This window comes from Pipistrellus kuhlii, unplaced genomic scaffold (assembly GCF_014108245.1).
Source record: "Pipistrellus kuhlii isolate mPipKuh1 unplaced genomic scaffold, mPipKuh1.p scaffold_m20_p_9, whole genome shotgun sequence".
In the NCBI taxonomy this organism is placed as follows: domain Eukaryota; kingdom Metazoa; phylum Chordata; class Mammalia; order Chiroptera; family Vespertilionidae; genus Pipistrellus; species Pipistrellus kuhlii.
This window is the reverse complement of record NW_023425595.1, coordinates 40665998-40675656: the sequence shown is the minus strand read 5'-3', so window position 1 is coordinate 40675656 and position 9659 is coordinate 40665998. Positions and strand designations below refer to the sequence as shown.

Genomic DNA, 9659 nt, shown 5'->3' with positions numbered 1-9659 from the left:
TTATTTTTAAGAGAGGAAGGGAGAGACAGAGAGAGAGAATTGCCCAGTTGCCTCCCAGACAAGCCCCAACTGGGGGTCAAACTAGAAACCTGGCTGAAAGACACAGGGACCACTGGGGTCACGGGGGCTGCTGGAGACTCAGGTGTTCCTTTTAAAGTAAGGCACATGAACCTACTCAACTCCATACCTCTGAGTTCCAGTGCCAGGTGGCTCTTGGAGACCCAGACACATAAGGGGAAGAAATGGATTGACAGGGGTGATTGTGGGGGACATTTTTCCTATGCTAGGACCTCCCCTCCCCAGGGCTGACTGGTAGTCATAATGGAGTTTCCATCAGCATGGCCCACACTGTTGGTTCCACCCTGGTGATCCCCTGAGACTCTGCCCCATCCAATTTGCAACCACCTCCCCTGTTAGCACCAAGCTTTTCTATATGAATGGTCTGTCCCTGCTCAGGCTTCAGATTTTGCTGAAATATCTAAAGCTGCAGCTGGTTTTAACGTGCCCCAAACCTATAAATACAAGGCCTAAGAACTGGCACTACCACCAGCCTTCTTACTTCACAGCTAGGCCTCACCTGGTACCTCCAAGCCCAATACAAATAGCCCCTACAGGGTGGCCCCAGGTAGTGGCTGACTTTGAACCACTCCCTAGAGGTCCTAGAGCCAATGTACCCCACCGACAGTTTCAGACCATTGCACATCCATAAGCAACATACTCAAGAGGCAGACTCAGTGAACACCAAAGCCCCATTGAAGCAAGTCCTGTTCCATAGAGGTTCAGCTGTGGCTACAACAGCTCTCTCACTGTCAACAGAGCTGATCCTCACAGCCAACTGGCCTGGAGGTCAATTCCTTCCAGAGATGCCAACAGCAATCAAGGCTCAACTACAAGACTGTGCACACATCCTACACAGGGGTGCACATAGTGTGCCCAGTTCAGGTGACTGGGGAGGCTGAGCCATTGGGCCCTTCAGGACACCTACTCCACAAGATCACTCTACCAACTCCAGGAGACATAGCATCTCTACCTAATACTTAGAAACAAACACAGGGAAGCAGCCAAAATGGGGAGACAAAGTGACATGTCACAAATGATAGAAATGGAGGAGAAATCAAGATGGCGGCCTACGTAAGAGCCTAAGCTGCCACCTCGCATAACAATTTCAAAACAATAACTAAAAGACAGAACAGACATCATCCAAAACCACAGGAAAGCTGGCTGAGTGAGAAATCTATAACTAGAAATAAGGAAAGAGGCTCACAGATCGGGGGAGCCCCAAAGCGCTGAGGTAGGGAGACACACACAAGAGGAAGGGCAGCCAAGTGCCTGGCTGGCGGGAGGGGAAAGAAAGCCCCAGACTGCACTAAATCCTTTCCCACTGTACTGAACTCCACCCCTGGCCAAAACCCCATGAACCCAGGCTCATACAGATGGAGTCTGGACTGCAGAGAAAGACACCCAGATACTCAGAGACTGGGAGACTCGGGGGATCCAGGAGCCACAGAGGACAGAGTCTAGAGGTCCCCGTGTACGAGTGAGTGCGCACAGAAAGGTCTGACTGCGGAGGTTGCCGCGGCCTCTCCATAGCAGAAGAAATTGGAAGCTCCTGACTGCACTGAGATTAAAAATATTATACAGAGACCCAACCCAATTCCGGGCGAGCCCCTAGGGCACACATGCTCTTGCAGGGGGAATCTGGACTATCAGGCGGAAACTCAGGAGAGCCATGAAAGGCAGAGGTCTGAGCCACGCGTACAAGGGCAGGGCTGATGTGAAGCCAAGACTGTCGGCTCAGCCCTAGGACTCCACCCCATCCAAGCTGAGCACAGAGGTTTTTGCAATTTTGCAAGTCTGATCCTATAAGACTGTCTCCAATACAGAAGGTATCCTGGTGTAGACACAGCTGATATTCACATCCAATTGGCCTGGAGGTCAATTCCTCCCAGTAATACCAACAACAATCAAGACTTAACTACATCAAGGCTATACACACAGTCCACAAAGGAAAGCACCAAGTGTGTCTACCTCAGGTAGTACACCAAACACACAAAGCCACCCTACCAACTCAGGGAAGCAGTGAAAATGCCAAGACAAGGAAAATGATCTCAAACAAAAGAAATGGAGGAGAACAAAAGACTGGATATAGGGTTCAAAACCACAGTTATAAGGTTTTCCAAGAATTTCCGAGAAAAGACCGATAAATTTAACGAGACCCTCGAGGATATGAAAAAGGACCAACTAGAAATTAAACATACACTGACTGAAATAAAAAATATTATACAGAGACTCAACAGCAGACTAGAGGAACATAAGAATCAAGTCAAAGATTTGGAATACAAAGAAGCAAAGGACACTCCTAGAGAAGCAAGAAAAGAAGAGAATCCAGAAAGTTGAAGATAGTGTAAGGAGCCTCTGGGACAACTTCAAGTGTACCAACATCAGGATTATGGGGATGCCAGAAGAAGAGAGAGTGCAAGATACTGAAAACCTATTTGAAGAAATAATGTCAGAAAACTTCCCCCACCTGGTGAAAGAAATAGATTTACAAGTCCAGAAAACACACGGAACCCCAAACAAAAGGAATCCAAAGAGGACCACACCAAGACATATCATAATTAAAATGCCATGGGCAAAAGATAAAGAGAGAATCTTACAAGCAGCAAGAGAAAAACAGTTAGTCACCTATAAGGGAGCACCCATCCTATTATCAGCTGATTTCTCAACAGAAACTATGAAGGCCAGATGGGAGTGGCAAGACATATTCAAAGTGATGAATAGCAAGAACCTACAAACAAGATTACTGTATCCAGAAGAGTTATCATTCAGAATTGAAGAGCAGATAAAGAGCTTCACAGATAAGAAAAAGCTAAAGGAGTTCATCACCACCAAACCAGTAGTATATGAAATGCTGAAAGGTATTTTTTAAGAAGAGGAAGAAGAAGAAAAAAGTAAAGGTAAAAATTATGAACAACAAATACATATCTATCAATAAGTGAATGTAAAAATCAAGTGAGTTAAAAATCTGAGGAACAGAATAAACTGGTGAATATAATAGAATCATGGGCAAAGAAAGGGAGTGGATTGATAATTATCAGGGAGAAAGTGGTGTGGGGGGTGCATGAAAAGACTGGATTAAAATCGTACACCTATGGATGAGGACAATGTGGGGGAAGGTAAGGGCAGAGGGTGGGGTGGGAACCGGGTGAAAGGAAGCTATGGGGTAGGGGGGAGAGAAACAACTGTAATCTGAGCAATAAAGATTTGTTCAATTTAAAAAAATAAATAAATAAAATAAAACTATGTACACACACACACACACACACACACACACAAAACACACAAAAAAAAACAAATGATAGAAATGGAACCAAGAAAACTACTGGGTATAGAGTTTAAAACCATGGTTATAGCTTATTCAAGGATCTTCATGAGAGCTTCAAGGGACTTAATAAAACTTTCAAGGATCAAAGACATGAAAAATGGCAGGTCAGAAATTAAGCATACACTAACTAAAATAAAGAATAATTTACAGGGATTCTAAAGTGAAGATTCTGAGAATCAAATAAACTATTTGGAATATGAGGAAGCAAAAAACACCCAATCAGAAGAGCAAAAAAAAAAAGAATCCAAAAATATAAAGATGGTGTAAGGAGACACTATCTTCCCCTACTGATGAAAGAAATAGACTTACAAGTTCAAGAAGCATAGAGAGACGGGGCCGGTTTGGCTCAGTGGATAGAGCGTCGGCCTGGGAACTGAAAGGTCCCGGGTTCGATTCCGGTCAAGGGCATGTACCTTGGTTGCGGGCACATCCCCAGTAGGGGGTGTGCAAGAGGCAGCTGATCGATGATTCTCTCTCATCGATGTTTCTAACTCTCTATCCCTCTCTCTTCCTCTCTGTGAAAAATCAATAAAATATATTTTTTTAAAAAAAAAGCATAGAGAGTCCCAAGCCAGAGGAACCCAAAGAGGCCTACACCAAGCCACATCATAATTAAAATGTCAAGGATTAAAGACAAAGAGAGAATCTTAAAAGCAGCAAGAGAAAAGCAGTAAGTTGTCTAAAGGGAGCACCCATATGACTATCAGCTGATTTCTCAACAGAAACTTTGCAAGCCAGAAGGGAGTGGCAAGAATTATTCAAAAGTGATGAATAGCAAGGACCTACAACCAAGATTACTACCCAGCAAAGTTCTCATTTAGACTTGAAGGTCAGATAAAAAGCTTCACAGACAAGAAAAAGCTAGAGCAGTTCATCACCACCCAACCAGTATTATATGAAATGTTGAAGGGTTTTCTTTAAGAAGAGGAAGAAGAACAAGAACAAAAAAGAAATATATTTAAACAATAGAATGGCAATAAATACATATCTATCAATAATTGAATCTAAAAAAAATAAAGAAATAATAAATCTAATGACCAAAATAAACTGGTGAATAAAACAGAAACAGAGGCATGGATACACTGCACAGAATGACTCTTCCCAGAGGAAAAGGGTTGGAGGATAGGGAGAGATTAACCAAAGACCTTATATGCATATGCACATAACCCATGGACAGACAATAGTGGAGTGGAGGCTTAGGGATGGGACAGGAGTAAGGTGGAAGGGGGTCAATGGACAAAGAAAAAGGGACATCTATAGTACTTTCAACAAAAGATAAACTTTTTTAAATGTTTCAGCCCATGACAAGTCCAGACTTTGTCCCTAATTCCACTTAGCACAGTTGAAACAAAGCTAGAATACTTGGTCATACTTTGCTAAAGATTGGGAATAATAAAAGGGAGAGAACAGATAATCTGATTTAAGGGATGAGCTTAGGGGCCAGTTAAATTGCTGGGCATTTCCAGGCATGCACTCAGTCAGCTCTGAGGGACTACCTCTCCTGCTGAGAACTACAAAATATTAAGCCCTGCTCTATGCTGCCTCCTCACTTTTCCTCAAGGTCCAAGTTTTAGAGTCACACAAGCAAATGCACAGACCCTCTTCACCCAACTGAGACAGCTAGTAAAATGTGAAACATCCACCTCACACCTATTATACTAAAGTCCAGTCTGAAGCAAAGCAACCACAGAGCTGATGGCCCTTTCCAAAAGTCAACGTACACCTGTTATTTTCACTTTCCTAAGCTCTGGCCCACATTCTTCACAAGGGAAATCAAAATGTTGAATTTAATTTGCCACAGTTTTTTTTTTTTTTTTTTTTTTTTAAGATTTGTGGGAACCATGCCAGGTGCCTGGATAGTCAAGGCCAATGGGACCACAGAGGCCTTGTTATCAATACTCCAGAATGGCCAAAGGCCTCTCTGGGCCTGTGCCTAAATGGGATGTCCAAGGATTCTGAGCCTGTGAATCCAAATCAGGCCAAGATACCATGAGCAGGTACAAGGACACACAGTACACTGTGCCCCTTCTGTAGCAAATATGATTAATGTCACGATCGACACAAAGCCCTCTTTGTCTAAATGGTGTGAAAGTAGGCTACTGACCAACCCGTAGAATGGAGAAAGAGTAGCTACATAGGACGGAGTGTGAAAAAGAAGTCTGCTAGAGAGAGCAGCTGGGCAGGAGAGACAGGAGAAGCTGCTGAGCCGAAGAGCTCAGGTATTGCTATGATGTAAGGCGGTGAGTCTAGGACAATGATCAGCAAACTCATTAGTCAACAGAGCCAAATATCAACAGTACAACAATTGAAATTTCTTTTGAGAGACAAATTTTTTTAACTTAAACTTCTTCTAACGCCACTTCTTCAAAATAGACTCCCCCAGGCCGTGGTATTTTGTGGAAGAGCCACACTTAAGAGGCCAAAGAGCCGCATGTGGCTCGCGAGCCTCAGTTTGCCAACCACGGGTAGGGAGACAGCGTGTGGCTTCTCAGATAATAGCTGTGGGAACAGAGACTGATGCTGCTTTATGGAAAAATATATATGTTCACCAGCTGGTGTCCGGCTGCCTGCCTGTGTGGACTTTGCTGTGAGGACTGTTCTTGTCTAATGGCTATATGGCCACTGGCTTTGGCAATAAAGATTCATTCTTATACACTCACAACCTCTCATGGCTTCTCTAAGACCTGGCACCCAAGGAGATCCAGCCCCAGGCAGAGGGGCTCGACCCAATACCTGTTACTAGTGAGCAGAGGATAACAGAGGAACTTGGACTAAGTTCCCAACAGTTGTACAGTGGGCAGGGCTCAGACCTGGCATAGTTGAATGGAAGAATTTAGAAGAATACATGGACTCACAGCCACTCAGAGATACTCAGGGCCAGTCAGAGCAGCAGAGTTGTGCGGTGCTCTTGCTGCTGGCTCTGGCAAGATTCTAAGTCAAATTAGCTTGACCCGATGGCCCGTGGCTTATACAGTGGATGTTGCTTATTCCTTTTTCTGTACCAAAATCATTTCTCTCCTGCCAAATAATTCCCACAGAACCTGGTGGAGGAGAGCAATGGTGGGGGGAAAAAACGGAACATTTGTAATAATATGAACAATAAAAACTTATAAAAAATTACAAAAAAAAACCACAAATAAAAAAAAAAAAATAATTCCCACAAATAGCATTAACAAATTGGAGGTATTCTTGCATATGGGGGAGGGGGGGACTTAAAGGACAAAATGATTGCAACAAACATGTTTCACAACTAGTACCAATCCATCAGAACATCATTTGTCTAAACTAGGGGTGTCGAACTCAATCAGAGAAGGGGCCAAAATCTAAAATCCAGCCTAAATCGCGGGCCGAATGGTTTACTGAACAGTCATAAACTGTCATTGTGATGGAAACGCAGCGGAGTGCAGTGATGACAGCGCGGTGCAGGCCACATTGCAAGGCCTGGCGGGACGGATTTGGCCCGCGGGCCTTGTGTTTGACACATGTGGTCTAAACTAATCACAGCCAAAACAGCCAACCCTGAGAGAGGCAAGTCCTCTCCCATCCTCCTGTCTAAGGCCTGTCTTCCAGCTTCTGGTTTCCGATCTTGTTTGGACCAGTGGTCGGCAAACTCATTAGTCAACAGAGCCAAATATCAACAGTACAATGATTGAAATTTCTTTTGAGAGCCAAATTTTTTAAACTTAAACTTCTTCTAACACCACTTCTTCAAAATAGACTTGCCCAGCCCGTAGTATTTTCTGGAAGAGCCACACTCAAGGGGCCAAAGAGCCTCATGTGGCTCACGAGCTGCAGTTTGCTGACCACAGGTCTGGACCGTTGACTCAGGTGATGTCTGCGCTTCCAGAGTGCCAAAGGATCGCCTGTGTGAAGCTGCAAGGCAGAAAGCTAGCCTCCAAACAATGAGATTTTATTTTAGCAAAATACAATAAACCTGACTTCCATCTAAAAGAAGAAGGGAATAAAGATACTTTATTTTCATAAGGGTGCCAGAGCATTAAAGATCTTAAGCCCCTGTGGCTTTAAATAGCAAATTATAATTAAGGATTCCTAGGTAACAGACTCAACAGTCCCTCAGAGAGAACAGCTGATTTCTATTCAGAAAAAAAAAAGAAAGAAAGAAAGAAACAAACAAGTTAAAAGGCTGGATCTTAACTGGAGTGTTTGATTTCCACGGGCTACTCCTGCATCTTAGTGATCTCTCTGCAGAAATTCTGCATGTCACCATGCTCCTTCATCGGGGACTTCTGGTATGAATAAGCCCCAGATGAAGAAAATTTATCCCCTCCGTCTTTCCAAACCTATTTCTTCTTCCAATAGACTCATCCTAATGGACTACTGCCACCAAATCTGGCTTCAAGTCCACAGTCTTTTCCTAAACAATTGGTGGATTGTTTTTTCACTATCTGAAATTCTTCACAGGAATATACGTCATGTTTTAAACTTGGGGTCAATAAACACATTCAAATATGCAGAATTTTAAACAACATTTCATGTAAAGAAAGGCTAGCAGTCGCTTATTTTAAGATGTCCTATGAAGAAAACATTAGGGGCAGAAATCAAGATGGCAGTGTAGGTACTCAAAACCACATTAAAACTAAACTACAGAGCAACCATCATGCAGAACCGCCTGAAAGCTGGCTGCATGGAAGTCCTACAACTAGACAATAAAGAAGAAAGCACACTGAGACAGGAAGGTGGGGTGGAAGCGCTGAATCTGGTCCATCAGCCACAGGTGCTGCTTTTTTCATTGGGAACGAGATCCTCTGGGCGGAGGCAGCCTTAGAGAAACACGTAGTCCCAGCCCCACACCAGACCCCCAGCCCAGGGTCCCAGAGCTGGACAGGGAAGACCTCATAACTCGGAGCTGTAAAAACAAGCAGAGATTGTGGCTGAGGGACACGGAGGCTGCTGAGACTCAGGTGTACCTTTTAAAGGGCTGGCGCATGAACTTACTTGGACGTGCTTTCTCCTGAGCTCCAGCGCTGGGTGGCTCTGGGGAACCCAGATACATATGGGCAGGAACTGGATTATCTGGCATCAGAGCAGGAACTCCGGGGCAGCTTTCTCCCAGACAGGGGTGCCCCCAGGGGTCATTGTTCCTGCGCTGAAACTTTCCTTGTCCCAGAGCTGACTGGCAGCCATACCAGCTTGGTCCACACCGTTTGCTCCGCCTGGTGATTCCGTAAGACCCCGCCCACCCAATTTGCAGCCCCTCCCCATCTGTTTGCCCCAGGTTTTCCAAATGAATGGCTTCAGACTTTTCCAAGATCTCTCAAGCTGCTGCTGGGTCAGCATGCCCCAAACCCTATCAATAAAAGGCCTAACACCCAGTACTAGCACCAGCCTGACTTGCTTCCCTGCTGGGCCTTGCCTGGTACCTCCAAGCCAGTACAAATAGCTCCTGCCAGATGACTCCAGGCAGTGGCTGACTTTGCTCCACCGTGGAGGCCCTAGAGTCAGGACACCCAGTGGACAGCTTCAGACCATAGCAGATTACAATTCTACACATCCACAAGCGATACACTTAAGAAGCAGATTCGATGAGCACCAAAGCCCCACTGAAGCAAGTCCTGCTCCACAGAGGATCAGCTGTGGCTACAACAGCTCTCTTACTGTCATCACAGCTGATCCTCACAGCCAACTGGCCTGGAGGTCAATTCTTCCCAGAGATGACAACAGCAATCAAGGCTCAACTACAAGACTGTGCACACATCCCACACAGGGGTGCACATAGTGTGCCCAGCTCAGGTGACTGGGGAGGCTGAGCCATTGGGCCCTATAGGACACCTACTCCACAAGGCCACTCCACCAACTCCAGGAGACATAGCATCTCTACCTAATACTTAGAAACAAACACAGGGAAGCAGCCAAAATGTGGATACAAAGAGTCATGTCACAAATGAAAGAAATGGAACCAAGCAAACTACTGGGTACAGAGTTCAAAGCCATAGTTATAAGGTTACTCAAGGATCTTCATGAGAGTTTCAAGAGACTTAGTGAGAGTTTCAAGAATCGTAGTGAGAATGTCAAAGACATAAGAAAGGACCAGTCAAAAATGAAGCATACACTAACTGAAATAAAGAATAACTTATAGGGATTCAACAGTAGAGTAGAAGCTTCTGAGAATCAAATCAATGATTTGGAATATGAGGAAGTAAATATCACCGATTCAGAACAACAACAACAAAAAGAATCCAAAAATATGAACAGTGTAAGGCAAGCTTGTCAAACTCATGGCCCATGATAAATATTTTTTTGGCTCAGCCAATAT

The 9659-nt window shown here is 44.4% G+C and overlaps 1 long non-coding RNA gene across 1 annotated transcript; it reads left to right on the top strand.

The window, feature by feature from the left end:
• The first annotated feature begins 1763 nt into the window (after nt 1-1763).
• LOC123651905 lies at nt 1764-9426 on the top strand. Its single transcript, XR_006740889.1, has 2 exons — nt 1764-2033; nt 9137-9426. It is a non-coding gene; the product is annotated as an uncharacterized LOC123651905 (long non-coding RNA).
• Nucleotides 9427-9659: the final 233 nt, after the last annotated feature.